This window comes from Balaenoptera physalus, assembly GCF_965194825.1.
Source record: "Balaenoptera physalus genome assembly, chromosome: 14".
NCBI classification, from domain to species: Eukaryota; Metazoa; Chordata; class Mammalia; order Artiodactyla; family Balaenopteridae; genus Balaenoptera; species Balaenoptera physalus.
Genome location: NC_138893.1, coordinates 63042323 through 63059292, shown reverse-complemented (window position 1 = coordinate 63059292; position 16970 = coordinate 63042323). Strand labels below are relative to the sequence as shown.

General features: G+C 37.1%; 1 protein-coding gene and 1 long non-coding RNA gene across 3 annotated transcripts in view; one reads left to right on the top strand and one right to left on the bottom strand.

Moving 5' to 3' along the window:
- Positions 1-11430, top strand: part of LOC309642415 — a 126778-nt gene extending 115348 nt beyond the window's left edge. The window contains exon 3 of the long non-coding RNA XR_014253177.1: positions 11129-11430. This is a non-coding gene — a long non-coding RNA (uncharacterized lncRNA). The remainder of the gene's footprint in view (positions 1-11128) is intronic.
- Positions 1-16970, bottom strand: part of PRKG1 (protein kinase cGMP-dependent 1) — a 1231494-nt gene that overhangs the window by 590704 nt on the left and 623820 nt on the right. The gene's annotated exons all lie outside the window — the stretch shown is intronic.

Genomic DNA, 16970 nt, shown 5'->3' with positions numbered 1-16970 from the left:
AATAACATCGGGTATCATCAAGTGCTTAATACGTGCCCAGCTCTGTTCTAAATGCTTTATATACATTCATTCATGTTTCTTTTTTGTTTTTAATAAATGTATTTTATTTATTTTTCTTTGGCTGAATTGGGTCTTTGTTGCTGCACGCGGGCTTTCTCTAGTTGTGGTGAGCAGGGGCTACTCTTCGTTGAGGTGCGTGGGCTTCTCATCACGGTGGCTTTTCTTGTTGCGGAACACAGGCTCTAGGCATGCAGGCTTCAGTAGTTGTGGCTCGCGGGCTCAGTAGTTGTGGCTCGCGGACTCTAGAGCGCAGGCTCAGTAGTTGTGGCTCACGGGCTTAGTTGCTCTGCGGCATGTGGGATCTTCCCGGACCAGGGCTCAAACCCGTGTCCTCTGCATTGGCAGGCGGATTCTTAACCACTGCGCCACCAGGGAAGCCCCATTCATGTTTTTTATCCCAGCAGTGCTATGCCATAGTAGCCATTATTATCAGTATTTTACAGATGAGGAAACTGAGACGAAGAGGGTTCAAGTAATTTGCCCACAGCCACACAGGGAGGAGCTGGAAAAAGAAGGATTCGTAGCCAGGCAGCCGGGCTTCACAGTCTGTACTCTTGAATTGACCCTATGCAGTACTGCCAATTGTAACGTCACTAGAGTATAGGGTATGTTAAGGGGGATGATAAGGAATCAGGTTGGAAAGGTCATGTTGGTCCAAACTGCAGAAGACCGTGCATATCCTGATAAGGAGTATGAAAAATATTCTGAACTCAGTAGCAGGTCATTAAGGCTTTTGAGCAGTGGATGACATGATTATAGAGTTATACTTTAGGAAGAATCTGGCAGTGGTAAAGAGGATGAATTGAAAGGCGACTAAACATATGAGTATGAGTTAGGTGGCTATTCTCATAGCTAAGGCAAGGGCTGAGAGAGTTTGAATTACACAAATTTTTCAAAGAATCAGTTTAGGGTAACAAACACTGAGGTCTTCCAACGTGCCAGGAATGGGAAACACAAAGATGAATTTTGCCTATGTAGCTTAGTTAACCCCCATAAAACCCTGTACATGTTAGGTCCACAATACAAAGTTTGTTAAATGAATGGTTGTACACATATTAGGGGCAACTTTGAAGAGCATGACTAAGTGTGGTCAAAAGCTAGAGGCAATGAGAAGGAGGAATTTATAGATAATATTCACTCCTGAAACCATTTGTGTCATTGCTTACTATATTTATTGGGTTAAGAGTGCATTGTATAGGGCTTCCCTGGTGGCGCAGTGGTTGAGAATCTGCCTGCCAATGCAGGGCACACGGGCTCAAGTCCTGGTCTGGGAAGATCCCACATGCCGTGGAGCAACTGGGCCTGTGAGCCACAACTACTGAGCCTGCACGTCTGGAGCCCGTGCTCCGCAACAAGAGAGGCCGCGATAGTGAGAGGCCCGCGCACCGCAATGAAGAGTGGCCCCCACTTGCTGCAACTAGAGAAAGCCCTTGCACAGAAAGGAAGACCCAACACAGCCATAAATAAATAAATAAATAAATAAATAAATAAATAAAAATTTAAGGAAAAAAAAGTGCATTGTACAACTATATATTTCTGATGGGAAAAAAGTCACTTAATAAGCATGTTTAATTAAATCTTATGAGAATCCTAGAGTCCAGAATAAAATCTGTGGGCAAAGAACTTTTATAATGTATTATGGTGGCAAAACACTTGAATTTGAAATAGATATGGCAGCTGGTCTCATTTTATACATCTAAAACCTCAGTGCCACAAATTCGCCTATATTCTATAATATTCAAGGCTCCATTCCCTAATAATTGCATATACACATATATAATTTTAAGAAAAGGAATCATGCCTCTCAGTCTCCAAATGCTGTAGCACTTGAAAATTTAAACAATTACAAACAGAATTAAGCAGTATTTACAGGGCCCTACTCAATATCTGTCTATTATCCCACATATTTTATGACAGACATTTGTTTTTTTAAAAATCTCACCATACTATCTCCATGCTTATTCTCTCATAGTGAGGTTACTGCTATTACCAGTGAATACTCTGAAATAATAAAAATAATACATTGTACAGTACATACTATAAAAGAACTGAATGTTCTGTATTTGTTATTTAATACAGTTTCCCTTTCTAATATCACAATAAGATAGAATGAAAACAAGTAATAGTTAATAGACTTTCCTCCTCTTACAATTCAGAGTCATAGAGAGGTTAACAGTGTAATTATCTAGAAAATGAAAGTAAGTATAAGATTTTATCATATATAGACTCATGAAGGGCCATGATCTGTCATGGCCTGCTGTGCTCATTTGAAATAAAGGTTCTAAATGTACCAAATTATTTCCTGATATTTCTATATTCTAATTCAGCATCACAAATATTTTTTCAATATCTTAAATATGAAAAAAAAAGTGTAACCTGAAAAATATCTTCCTATACAACGTTTGCCAAACATCCACTATATGCTGGACATAGATTTACTTCTTGAACTAATCTTTCCTTGGTTAGTTCCGTCGGCTACATAATCTTCTCTATAATCAATATACATTCAGTCTCTCACTTTCTGCAGCCCCTAAACACAGATTTCTATGAAACATGAATCCAGTGGAACTAGGAACTTGAAACTAAACAAAGTAAAGTTCCTCTGCTTACTGCCTAATTCCAATTAAGCCCTCCTTGATTTAGTTTAGATTCTGGGCATGTGGCCCAGGACTTAATTTCATGGTTATACTAAATCATGGGCCCCATCAGCAGTGTCCTCTTCAGTTCAGATTTACACACTTGCACAGAGTCTAGCAAGTAACCCAAGAAGGAAGGAAAAATGCAGAACTTCTAAACTGTGCTGAAATAATTTCCTTACTAATGATTGAAAAGCTTACTCAAATCCCTTGATTGTTTTGTTTTTACTAAGTAAACGTGCACCCAATAAGAGAGTATTTATGCACACTATTGGCTTTCTCAGGCTTAAAATGTGTGGAGAAATTTAGAACAGTAAACAGAGATGAGAATACAATATAATGAAAAGTTTAAAAATCAAGGAATTTGAGATTATCCAAAGCTTAGTAAAAGGAATAAGGAGGTGACTTATTAACTTTTAAATATGTGAAAAGTATGAAGAATATGTCTGCCAACTTTCCAATTTACCAGATATAACCAAAATAGGTTTAAATTCAGAGAGATGACACAGGAAACTTTTTGATTTTTAAGTAGTAGCAGCTTCAGTTTTTAAGCAGATTTTTAAGCTGAAGTGAGTTGTGTTTTTTATTTCCTTAAAGAAAGTTAAGAATAAGATAAAATAGAAGTTTTGATCTTGCATAGAGATGGCTTGACTCAAATATTATAACCTCAATAGAAGTATTTTCAATTTGTGGAACATAAAAAAATTTAGTAGGTATTACACATTCTTGTTAAACTTGTGTCCATTTCCAAAAGATGATCAAACATGACAAAACATCTGCAATCCAGATAGCTAAACTGTATTTTTGTGAATTTCAGGTGACTTAGAACTTTGTTTTTTAAAGGCTTATAGGGCATCAGCAGCATCAGCAAGCCCGGGAACTTGTTAGAAATACAAATTATGAGACTCCATCCTTGACCTACAGCATCAGAATATTTACTGCAACAAGAAAGTTTGTTGATTCTTACGTACACTCAAGCTTGGGAAGCATTGACTTAGAAGGTCCAATTGAGTGGGTCAACTAAATTTTTCATATTCAATTCTGTTGGAATCTGTCACTACTGTACTTTGAAAATATTCAAGATCCAATTGTTCATTTGTACTCAGTTTGTAAGGAACTGATGTTGATAATATCTTTGTGGCTTTCAAAGCGTAGGTTCCTCAAACCAAAAAAGGGTTTAGCTGCCATTCACTACTACTTATTTTCCTATTAAACAGCTTATGGAATTAATTTGAGACACTTGAGAATGTGATACTATTAGAACAATTATAACAACTATACCAAAATACACTGACCTTTACAGAATATTCTAGACTCAGTCAGCAATAGGTAGTTACTAGAGTCTAAATGGAACCGGTTTGCAGGGCAGAAGTTGAGACACAGATGTAGAGAACAAATGTATGGACACCAAGGGGGGAAAGCAGTGGGGGGTGGGGGTGGTGGTGGGATGAATTGTGCGATTGGGATTGACATGTATACACTAATGTGTATAAAATGGATGACTAATAAGAACCTGCTGTATAAAAAAATAAATAAAATAAAATTCAAAAATTAAAAAAAAGAGAGTCTAAATGGAACCTTTGTAAAAGAGCTAATAGATCTTTGTGATTAGATTTTGTAATACACACTTTCAGTAATCAATTGTTGTATTCACCAGTATTCATTAAAAAATTTGTTTTTACTTTTTTCAACTTTGAACAATAATTAAAGTATACTAAAATGCACATAAAGTATATAATTTAATTTGTCTTGACACATATATACACCTGTTACTATCCATTTTAAATTAAATATTTTATTTAATATAAGCAAATGTAATAGTAACTCTGTGATGTACACATTACTAAGAGTTCCATTCAAGTTTCATCAATGTGCCAAGGCTAAAATCATGCACTATTTATGATCAGACTGCTTAAGCAAAGATTACTATATAATCTTGGTTTAAATATGAAGGGAAAAATCTATGGCTAGGCTTTAGCTTAAGCATTAATACTTAAATGGCCTCCATATGGGTTCATCTAGCTGAGATCCATTTAGACTAAAACACCGATACTATATTGTCTATTATAGTGTCATTTAAGTTGTGAATTTAATCGTGTAGTAGCTTTAGAATTTCTAATTTTATGCAGTTTTTGCGTAATAGTGTGATTATAAGATACTATGGACATTAAAATTATTTTTTACATTAATTATCGTGGAGTAGTATACTGAAATTACCAAGGCAGAAATATATAACTTATTTATCAGAGATAATTTGGATTAAATCACTATATAACTCTAATTAATTAGTTTTACACACAAAAAATTGGGTCTGAATTTTGGTAGGCAATTCTGATTTAAAATTAATTACAATTTAAAAAGATAACCATCGGGGCTGTTAATCAATAGTAGAATCAACAGTTTTTATCCTGTAATGAATATTATTTGCTCACCCAGCCTTGATTTCTCTCGTCCTCCTCCCTAACAGACTCTGATTTTGTTTAGGTGTCTGTTCCTCGTCCTACCACCCGGATGCTCCAGAGGAAGCTGGCCCCTCAACATGATTAGTCTGTGAGCTATTCCATTTCGCTTGCCAACGACTGGTTGAAAAATGGGGCCAGTGAGATGAAAAATGCTTCACTAGGAACTTGTGGGAAAGTTCTTCTTAACTATTTCCCAGAGCATCTGGTAAGGACTCTCCCTCTTCCTCTGGATTCTGTTGCCCACAGATGTGAAACTTGTTTATTCAGCTATCAATTTGAGGATGGAAGAGGGCAGAGCCAACAGGATCCAACGGGAACAAAGCTGGAGCCACTGATGGTCAGCCTGAGGCTGCTCTACCTCTGAATTTTCAATTATGAGACAATTTCCTCACTTTTTTAAAAGTACGTTCGAATCAGATTTTGCTTCGTTCGCATCAAAAATCACTTAACTAGCAAAAATAATTTCCTTAACCAAAAAGTATAAACATCATTTTATTTATTTATTTTTATAAATATATTTATTTTATTTATTTATTTTTGGCTGCATTGGGTCTTTGTTGCTGCACGCGGGCTTTCTCTAGTTGTGGCGAGCAGGGGCTACTCTTCCTTTTGGTGCTCAGGCTTCTCATTGTGGTGGCTTCTCTCATTGCAGAGCACAGGCTCTAGGTGCGTGGGCTTCAGTAGTTGTGGCACGTGGCCTCAGTAGTTGTGGCTCATGGGCCCTAGAGCGCAGGCTCAGTAGTTGTGGCGCACAGACATGTGGGGTTTTCCCAGACCAGGGCTCGAACCCGTGTGTCCTGCGTTGGCAGGTGGATTCTTAACCACTGCGCCACCAGGGAAGCCCACAAATATCATTTAATTGGTGCTATTTAAAATCAGAATACTTGTGTTAAATAGCAAAAGAACAGTAATAGTGTACTGTTTATTATAGTTCAGTTTGTTAAGGTTTTTTTTTTTTTCCTATTAAGCCTAAAGACTTTCTTCCTAAAAGAAGATAGCTCTTCAAATCACATCTTTACTAACAGCAGGGACTCAATCCTTGTTAAATATAGATGAATTTAAAACCAATTATAATGTCTGATCTAGAAATCGCTCCTCAAAACTAAAGAATTTAATTCAAGTATTTATTGACCACATTGATTAAAAGCTTTACAGGACACGAAGTTGTTAGTGGTGTCGCTAACGATGTTCTCTACCCTTCAAAATTTTACTATTTATTAGAAGTAAAACCTGTAAAAATGTTGTACCACATAGGAAAGAGGTATAACAGTTCCAAGGGGGTCCAGAGAAAAGAGAAATCACTCCCATTTTGAGGAGTAGTAAGAACATCAAGGAAGACTTCCCAGAGGAGGTGACAAATGAGCTAGGATAGAAAGAGTGTTCCTATAGGTAACAAAAAGAGAGAAGGTCATTCTAGGACAGGCAAAGTCAGTATGTAGGACAAAGAGGTAAGGGAGCACAAGCTGTGCTGGGGAGGACTGAGTCCCCTGGTTTTGCTGGAGCAGAGTGTGTATGGAAAGGAAGAGTGGAAGATGGCCTAAAAAGGGAGGCTACTGTCAGAATATGAAGGACTTTGAATACCATGCTTGAGGGTATGAAATTCTTTGGGTACGAAATTCTTCAGGTATGAAATGAGATGGAAAACCAAGGAAGGTTTCCAAGGAGTCAGTAGTATGACTAATACACACTACTGACATTTTGGGCTGCATTATTCTTTGTTTTGGGGGCCGTCCTATGCATTGTAGGATGTTTAGCTGCATCCCTGGCTTCTACTCATTAGATTCCAGTAACACCTCCTGCTCCTGCCTGAGCTGTGACAACCAAAAATGTCTCCAGACATTGTCAAATGTCCTAGGGGGCAAAATTGCTCCACTGTGAGATTAAGGAGAGATTCCCGTGGCAAGGTCACAGGCACCAGTGGCTATATAGTAGACATTGGGTAAGCTCAGCTGAACTATAACTAATTAATGGAAATTGGGACAATTAGAGGTAGGGTGGGGGCAATATCTCAGATAATGAGAGCAGTAGCAATGGAAATAGAAAGAGCCAATAAGGATCTATATAGTGTTAGCTATGTTACTATTTTCCAAAGTATTCCTAAACTTATTTGATCACGGAAATCTACATAACACTCATCAATATCCCACTGAACATATTTTAGGAAATTCTGTGTATAAGACTGAGTTTAAATTTAAAATGAATCATTTTCTACATGTACTCCTATGTTCATAGCAGCACTATTTACAACAGCCAGGACATGGAAACAACCTAAATGTCCATTGACAGATGAATGGATAAAGAAGATGTGGTATATATATATATATATATATATATATATACATACATACATACATACATACATGTATATATATATTATATATATATATACACACACACACACACACACACACACACAGACACAATGGAATATTACTCTGCCATAAAAAATAATGAAATGGGCTTCCCTGGTGGCGCAGTGGTTGAGAATCTGCCTGTCAATGCAGGGGACATGGGTTCGAGCCCTGGTCTGGGAAGATCCCACATGCCGCGGAGCAACTAGGCCCGTGAGCCACAATTACTGAGCCTGCATGTCTGGAGCCTGTGCTCTGCAATAAGAGAGGCCGTGATAATGAGAGGGCCACGTACTGCGATGAAGAGTGGCCCCCACTTGCCACAACTAGAGAAAGCCCTCGCACAGAAACGAAGACCCAACACAGCCATAAATAATAAATAAATAAATAAATAAATAAACCCAAAAGTTTAAAAAAAAATAATGAAATAAATTTAAAAAAAAAGAATGAAATAGTGCCACTTGTAGCAACATGGATGGACTTAGAGATTATCATACTAGGTGAAGTAAGTCAAAAAGAGAAAGACAAATACCATGTGATATCACTTATATATGGAATCTAAACTATGACACAAATGAACTTATCTACAGAACAGAAACAAACTCACAGATATAGAGAAGAGACTTGTGGTTGCCAAGGGGGAAGGGCATAGGGGAGAGGAGGATTGAGAGTTTGGGATTAGCAGATGCAAACTATTATATGCAAGATGGATAAACAACAAGGTCCTACCGTATAGCACAGGGAACTATATTCAATATCTTGTGATAAACCATAATGGAAAAGAATATGAAAAAGAATATATATATATGTATAACTGAATCACTTTGCTGTACAGCAGAAATTAACACAACACTGTAAATCAACTATACTTCAATAAAATTAAAAAAACCTCTCATAAAATTAATCACTTTCAACTGCAATCCATTAAAAAACAATGAGGCAAAGGTAATATTTTGATAGTCAGCAGCACATTCTTTAATACCCTTAGATCTGAGTGTAATGTGTATTCACTGATTTTATCATTGGTAATTACATCTATCAGTGGGAAGACAATTTCTTTTTTTTTTTTTTTTGGTTCCAACTTGCACGGAACTATACTATTCTTGGTATACGTGGGACAGAATAATACTACGACATGGACTGTCGTCATAGAGCTCACAACGGGGATGTTACTTGCTGCTGGGTAAAATTCCCAACTTCTAGCAGTTGTGGGTCCATTCCAGCTTCACAGAAGAAACAGGCTTTGAACCAGATCCTGAGAGATGAACAGTGTTAGACCTGGAGGAGACGGGGTATTAGATCCTGATTCCAAGGTCAACTGAAGGCGCATGAGACCCGTGCAGACTCACAGACCCCACACTCAGAAGTGTCGTGTGCTTGGTTTAATGTTCTGCTATTGTTGTCTTTAAGGTCTTAACTGGGGAAAAAGGGACCCATGGTTTCACTTTGCGCTGGGCCCCACAAGTCACAGAGCCAGTTCTGCCTCATCACCTCTTCTGCTGGTTGTGAGCAGACACTTCTATACACACGGTTTACCTTCCTCGACACCAGAATTCTTCAGCCCACTGTGTTATGTCCTCCTTTGAAGGTGTACTAGTTTACCGTTAATTTACTTACAGAATTCTAGTGTAGGAAGAAATATTTTACTGATCTGTGGGGAAACAAATTAAGCAAACATGTTTCTTAGCAGCTAAAAAATTCACCTTACACTGAGAATGATTATAAACATACTTTGCGGATCACCCTTAAGGGGAAAAAGAGTTGAAAACCATTATGCTTAATTTAAATAAGGTCAGTTGTAGAAAGAAGGCATTCAAAGCGTTTAATATACTAACAATAAATGCACTATCTAGTGATCATTTCTTCTCTTTGAAATAGGAATGAATCACTACAGCTTCCTTTTGCTCCACACACAATGCAAGTGAATTACTGGTTTGAAAAAAGAAAGTAGCAGCTCCCATTTTCTACGGCTGTTGTCTCAGAAACTTGAAATCTGCATTTTGAATTCTGGCCCATAAGGACAAAAATTTAGGGAGCTGGTAAGTATCATCAATTGATATATTGATGAATTAGGCCTTCTATACCGTAGGCATTCTTTTTTTTTAACATCTTTATTGGAGTATAATTGCTTTACAATGGTGTGTTAGTTTCTGCTTTATAACAAAGTGAAATCAGCTATACATATACATATATCCCCATATCCCCTCCCTCTTGCGTCTCCCTCCCACCCTCCCTACCCCACCCCTCTAGGTGGTCACAAAGCACTGAGCTGATCTCCCTGTGCTATGCAGATGCTTCCCACAAGCTATCTATTTTACATTTGGTAGTGTATATAAGTCTATGCCACTCTCTCACTTCGTCCCAGCTTACCCTTCCCCCTCCCCATGTCTTCAAGTACATTCTCTTCATCTGCGTGTTTATTCCTGTCCTGACCTCAGGTTTTTTTATAACCATTTTTTTTTCTTTTTAGATTCCGTATGTATGTGTTAGCATACGGTATTTGTTTTTCTCTTTCTAACTTACTTCACTCTGTATGATAGACTCTAGTTCCATCCACCTCATTACAAATAACTCAATTTTGTTTCTTTTTATGGCTGAGTAATATTCCATTGTATATATGTGCCACTTTTTCTTTAAGCATTCATCTGTCAATGGACACTTAGGTTGCTTCCATGTCCTGGCTATTGTAAATAGAGCTGCAATGAACATTGTGGTACATGACTCTTTTTGAATTACAGTTTTCTCAGGGTATATGCCCAATAGTGGGATTGCTGGGTCATATGATAGTTCTATTTTTAGTTTTTTAAGGAACCTCCATACTGTTCTCCGTAGTGGCTGTATCAGTTTACATTCCCACCAACAGTGCAAGAGGGTTCCCTTTTCTCCACACCCTCTCCAGCATTTATTGTTTGTAGATTTTTTGATGATGGCCATTCTGACTGGTGTGAGGTGATACCTCATTGTAGTTTTGATTTGCATTTCTCTAATGATTAGTGATGTTGAGCATCCTTTCATGTGTTTGTTGGCTATCTGTATATCTTCTTTGGAGAAATGTCTATTTAGGTCTTCTGCCCATTTTTGGATTTTTTTTTTTTTTTTTGATATTCAGCTGCATGAGCTGCTTGTAAATTTTGGAGATTAATCCTTTGTCCATTGCTTCATTTGCAAATATCTTCTCCCATTCTGAGGGTTTTCTTTTCCTGTGATTTATGTTTTCCTTTGATGTACAAAAGCTTTTAAGTTTCATTAGGTCCCATTTGTTTATTTTTGTTTTTATTGCCATTTCTCAAGGAGGTGGGTCAAAAAGAATCTTGCTGTGATTTATGTCAACGTGTGTTCTTCCTATGTTTTTCTCTAAGAGTTTTATAGTGTCTGGTCTTACATTCAGGTCTTTAATCCATTTTGAGCTATTTTTGTTTATGGTGTTAGGGAGTGTTCTAATTTCATTCTTTTACATGTAGTTGTCCAGTTTTCCCAGCACCACTTATTGAAGAGACTGTCTTTTCTCTATTGTATATTCTTGCCTCCTTTATCAAAAATAAGGTGACCATAGGTGCGTGGGTTTATCCCTGGGCTTTCTATCTTGTTCCATTGATCTATATTTCTGTTTTTGTGCCAGTACCATACTGTCTTTTTTTTTTTTTTTTAATTTTTATTTATTTATTTATTTATGGCTGCATTGGGTCTTCGTTTCTGTGCGAGGGCTTTCTCTAGTTGTGGCAAGCGGGGGCCACTCTTCATCGCGGTGCGCGGGCCTCTCACTATCGCGGCCTCTCTTGTTGCGGAGCACAGGCTCCAGACGCGCAGGCTCAGTAGTTGTGGCTCACGGGCCTAGTTGCTCCGCGGCATGTGGGATCTTCCCAGACCAGGGCTCGAACCCGTGTCCCCTGCATTGGCAGGCAGATTCTCAACCACTGCGCCACCAGGGAAGCCGCATACTGTCTTGATTACTGTAGTTTTGTACTATAGTCTGAAGTCAGGGAGTCTGATTCCTCCAGCTCTGTTTTGTTCCCTCAAGACTGCTTTGGCTATTTGGGGTCTTTTGTGTCTCTATACAAATTTTAAGATTTTTGTTCTAGTTCCATAAAAAATGCCATTGATAATTTGATACGGATTGCATTGAATATGTAGATTGCTTTGGGTAGTATAGTCATTTTCACAATATTGATTCTTCCAATCCAAGAACATGGTATATGTCTCCATCTGTTGGTATCATCTTTAATTTCTTTCACCAGTGTCTTATAGTGTTCTGCATACAGGTCTTTTGTCTCCCTAGGTAGGTTTATTCCTAGGTATTTTATTCTTTTTGTTGCAATGGTAAATGGGAGTGTTTCCTTAATTTCTCATTCAGAATTTTCATTATTAGTGTATAGGAAAGCAAGAGATTTCTGTGCACTGACTTTGTATCCTGCAACTTTGGCAAATTCACTGATTAGCTCTAGTAGTTTTCTGGTGGCATCTTTAGGATTCTCTATGTATAGTATCATGTCATCTGCAAAGAGTGACAGTTTTACTTCTTCTTTTCCAATTTGGATTCCTTTTACTTTTTTTCTTCTCTGATTGCCATGGCTAGGACTTTCAAAACTATGTTGAACAATCGCAGTGAGAGTGGACATCCCTATCTTGTTCCTGATCTTAGAGGAAATGCTTTCAGTTTTTCACCATTGAGAATGATGTTTGCTGTGGGTTTGCCATATATGGCCTTTATTATGTTGAGGTAGGTTCCCTCTATGCCCACTTTCTGGAGAGGTTTTATCATAAATGGGTGTTGAATTTTGTCAAACGCTTTTTCTGCATCTTTTGAGATGATCATATGGTTTTTCTTCTTCAATTTGTTAATATGGTGTGTCACATTGATTGATTTGCATATATTGAAGAATCCTTGCATCCCTGGGATAAATCCCACTTGATCATGGTGTATGATCTTTTTAATGTGTTATTGGATTCTGTTTGCTAGTACTTTGTTGAGGATTTTTGCATCTGTATTCATCAGTGATATTGGTCTGTAATTTTCTTTTTTTGTAGTATCTTTGTCTGGTTTTGGTATCAGGGTGATGGTGGCCTCGTAGAATGCGTTTGGGAGTGCTCTTTCCTCTGCAATTTTTGGGAAGAGTTTGAGAAGGATGGGTGTTAGCTCTTCTCTAAATGTTTGATAGAATTCACCTGTGAAGCCATCTGGTCCTGGACTTTTGTTTGCTGGAAGATTTTTAATCACAGGTTCAATTTCATTACTTGTGATTGGTCTGTTCATATTTTCTATTTCTTCCTGGTTCAGTCTTGGAAGGTTATACCTTTCTAAGAATTTGTCCATTTCTTCCAGGTTTTCCATTTTATGGCATAGAGTTGTTGGTAGTACTCTCTTAGGATGCTTTGTATTTCTGCGGTGTCAGTTGTAACTTTCCTTTTTCATTTCTAATTTTATTGATTTGAGTCCTCTCCCTCTTTTTCTTGATGAGGCTGGCTAATGGTTTATCAATTTTGTTTATCTTCTCAAAGAAGCAGCTTTTAGTTTTATTGATCTTTGCTATTGTTTTCTTTGTTTCTATTTCATTTATTTCTGCTCTGATCACTATGATTTCTTTCCTTCTGCTAACTTTGGGTTTTGTTTGTTCTTCTTTCTCTAGTTCCTTTAGGTGTAAGGTTAGATTGTTTATTTGAGATTTTTCTTGTTTCTTGAGGTAGGCTTGTATTGCTATAAACTTCCCTCTTAGAACTGCTCTTGCTGCATCCCATAGGTTTTGGATTGTCTTGTTTTCATTGTCATTTGTCTCTAGGTATTTTTTGATTTCCTCTTTGATTTCTTCAGTGATCTCTTGGTTATTTAGTAACGTATTGTTTAGCCTCCATGTGTTTGTGTTTTTTACGTTTTTCTCCCCGTAATTCATTTCTAATCTCATAGCATTGTGGTCAGAAAAGATGCTTGATATGATTTCAATTTTCTTAAATTTACTGAGGCTTGATTTGTGACCCAAGATGTGATCTATCCTGGAGAATGTTCCGTGAGCAGTTGAGAAGAAAGTGTAATCTGCTGTTTTTGGATGGAATGCCCTATAAATATCGATTAAATCTATCTGGTCTATTGTGTCATTTAAAGCTTCTGTTTCCTTATTTATTTTCACTTTGGATGATCTGACCATTGTGAAACTAGGGTGTTAAAGTCTCCTACTATTATTGTGTTTCCGTTGATTTCCCCTTTTATGGCTGTTAGCATTTGCCTTATGTATTGAGGTGCTCCTATGTTGGGTGCATAAATATTTACAATTGTTATATCTTCTTCTTGGATTGACCCCTTGATCATTATGTAGTGTCCTTCTTTGTCTCTTGTAATAGGCTTTATTTTAAAGTCTATTTTGTCTGTTATGAGAATTGCTACTCCAGCTTTCTTTTGATTTCCATTTGCATGGAATATCTTTTTCCATCCCCTCACTTTCAGTCTGTATGTGTCCCTAGGTCTGAAGTGGTCTCTGGTAGACAGCATATATACAGGTCTTGTTTTTTATCCATTCAGCCAGTCTATGTCTTTTGGTTGGAGCATTTAATCCATTTACATTTAAGGTAGTTATCGATATGTATGTTCCCATTACCATTTTCTTAATTGTTTTGGGTTTGTTATTGTAGGTCTTTTCCTTCTCTTGTGTTTCCTGCCCAGAGAAGCTCGTTTCGCATTTGTTGTAAAGCTGGTTTTGTGGTGCTGAATTCTCTTAGCTTTTGCTTGTCTGCAAAGGTTTTAATTTCTCCGTCAAAACTGAATGAGATCCTTGCTGGGTACAGTAATCTTGTTGTAGGTTTTTCCCTTTCATCACTTTAAATATGTCCTGCCACTCTCTTCTAGCTTGCAGAGTTTCTGCTGAAAAATCAGCTGTTAACCTTATGGGCATCCCCTTGTATGTTATTTATTGTTTTTCCTTTGCTGCTTTCAATATTTTTTCTTTGTATTTAATTTTTGATAGTGTGATTAATATATGTCTTGGCATGTTTCTCCTTGGATTTATCCCATATGGGACTCTCTGGGCTTCCTGGACTTGAATATTTCCTTTCCCATATTAGGGAAGTTTTCAACTCTAATCTCTTCAAATATTTTCTCAGTCCCTTTCTTTTTCTCTTCTTCTTCTGGGTTGCCTGTAAGTCGAATGTTGGTGTGTTTAATGTCGTCCCAGGGGTCTCTGAGACTGTCCTCAATTCTTTTCATTCTTTTTTCTTTATTCTGCTCTGCGGTAGTTATTTCCACTATTTTATCTTTCAGGTCACTTACCTGTTCTTCTGCCTCAGTTATTCTGCTATTGATTCCTTCTAGAGAATTTTTAATTTCATTTATTGTGTTGTTCATCATTCTTTGTTTGCTCTTTAGTTCTTCTAGGTCCTTGTTAAACATTTCTTGTATTTTCTCCATTCTATTTCCAAGATTTTGGATCATCTTTACCATCATTACTTTGAATTCTTTTTCAGGTAGACTGCCTATTTCCTCTTCATTTGTTTGGTCTAATGGGTTTTTACCTTGCTCCTTCATCTGCTGTGTGTTTCTCTGTCTTCTCATTTTGCTTAACTTACTCTGTTTGGGGTCTCCTTTTCACTGGCTTCAGGTTCATAGTTCCCATTGTTTTTGGTGTCTGCCCCCAGTGGCTAAGGTTGGTTCAGTGGGTTGTGTAGGTTTCCTGGTGGAGGGGACTGGTGCCTGTGTTCTGGTAGATAAGGCTGGATCTTGTCTTTCTGGTGGGCAGTACCACATCCTGTGGAGTGTTTTGTGGTGTCTGTGACCTTATTATGATTTTAGGCAGCCTCTCTGCTAATGGGTGGGGTTGCGTTCCTTTCTTGATGGTTGTTTGGCATAGGGTGTCCAGCACTGTACCTTGCTGGTCGTTGAGTGGATCTGGTTCTTAGCGTTGAGATGGAGATCTCTGGGAGAGCTTTTGCTCTTTTATATTATGTGGATCCAGGAGGTCTCTGGTGGACCAATATCCTCAACTCGGCTCTCCCACCTCAAAGGCACAGACCTGACACCTGGCCGGAGCACCAAGACCCTGTCAGCCACATGACTCAGAAGAAAAGGGTGAAAGCAAGAAAGCAAGAAAGCAAGAAAGGAAGGAAGGAAGGAAGGAAGGAAGGAAGGAAGGAAGGAAGGAAAGAAAGGAAGAAAGAAAGAAAGAAAGAAAGAAAGAAAGAATAAAATAAAATAAAATAAAGCTATTAAAATAAAAAATAAAAATTATTAAAAATAAAAATAAGAAAAAATTAAAATAAAAAAAAGAAGGAAAGAAGAGAGCAACCAAACCAAAAAACGAATCCATCAATGATAGCAAGCGCTAAAAAGTATACTAAAAACAAACAAAAAAACAAAAAAGAAAACAGACAGACAGAGCCCTAGGACTGTAGGCATTCTTGCTGGTGGATATAATTTAAGGAAAATATAATAAGAAAATATGTCTATCGGAATAGACTTCCTGCATGTAACATTGTTAATGCCTAGAAATGCTCTATTTTTCTTCTTTCTCAACAACTTTAATTAATTAATTAATTAATTAATTTATTTTAGGAGGGTATGGGCTAGAAATCAAAGTGACATACTTTTCTATAATTGAATAGTAAATCTCACTGAAAGAAACTCTTATTTGATAAAGTAGAGGTCACTTGGCAGTTCAAGGAATACACTCAAGAAAAAGTATTTATAGGGCAAATTGACATTTTCAGCCACTTAAGTCCAGCAGGATAGAATTATTATCAGAAAAAAAAAACCAACCTAGTACCAACTGCTTTCTTTCTATTCACAGAGAAGCTGTGAGGATAAATGAGTGCTCTTTCAAGGAAAAAAATGCGAAAATAAAAATTAATATATTATTACCATTGTATTAAATGAAGGACATACTCTTTAGATAAATTCTTATCACTTGATTATGATTTTCAACCAGTTTAGGCAAAATAGAGTGCCACCTGATCCAGCACCATAGCTTACATTCAGAGTTAATAGTCTTGAAAATAAATTGTTTCATTAAAAATTTATAATTTTCTTTGAAGTCTACTTGGGCAGGGGTTGGAGATAGAGATGTGCACATGTCATTTCATTGCCAAGACTGTAAACTTTCTGAGTACTAGATTTATGTATGATTCATCCTGTATCCCTCAGAGTTCTTAGAATTGGGCCTTAGTTCAGAGGAGACACTCGATAAATATTTATTGCATAATAAATGATAGACATTAGTAAGAGATTACATAGTTTTAAAATGATCTTGGTAGATTTAAAAACATTACATATAAACATGTAACCAGAAAATGTGATTTCTCAAAATATAACCTAAAAGGAAAATGATTTTTATTACTGAGAAGGATAATTTCATAACAAAGTGAAAAGTGGTTGAAAATAAAACATGGACTTTCAAATCTGGAATATGTACATCATATGAAAACATACCACACAATAGATCACTATGGCAAGTAATTATAAATGATCGAATCGGTTAGGGAAACAT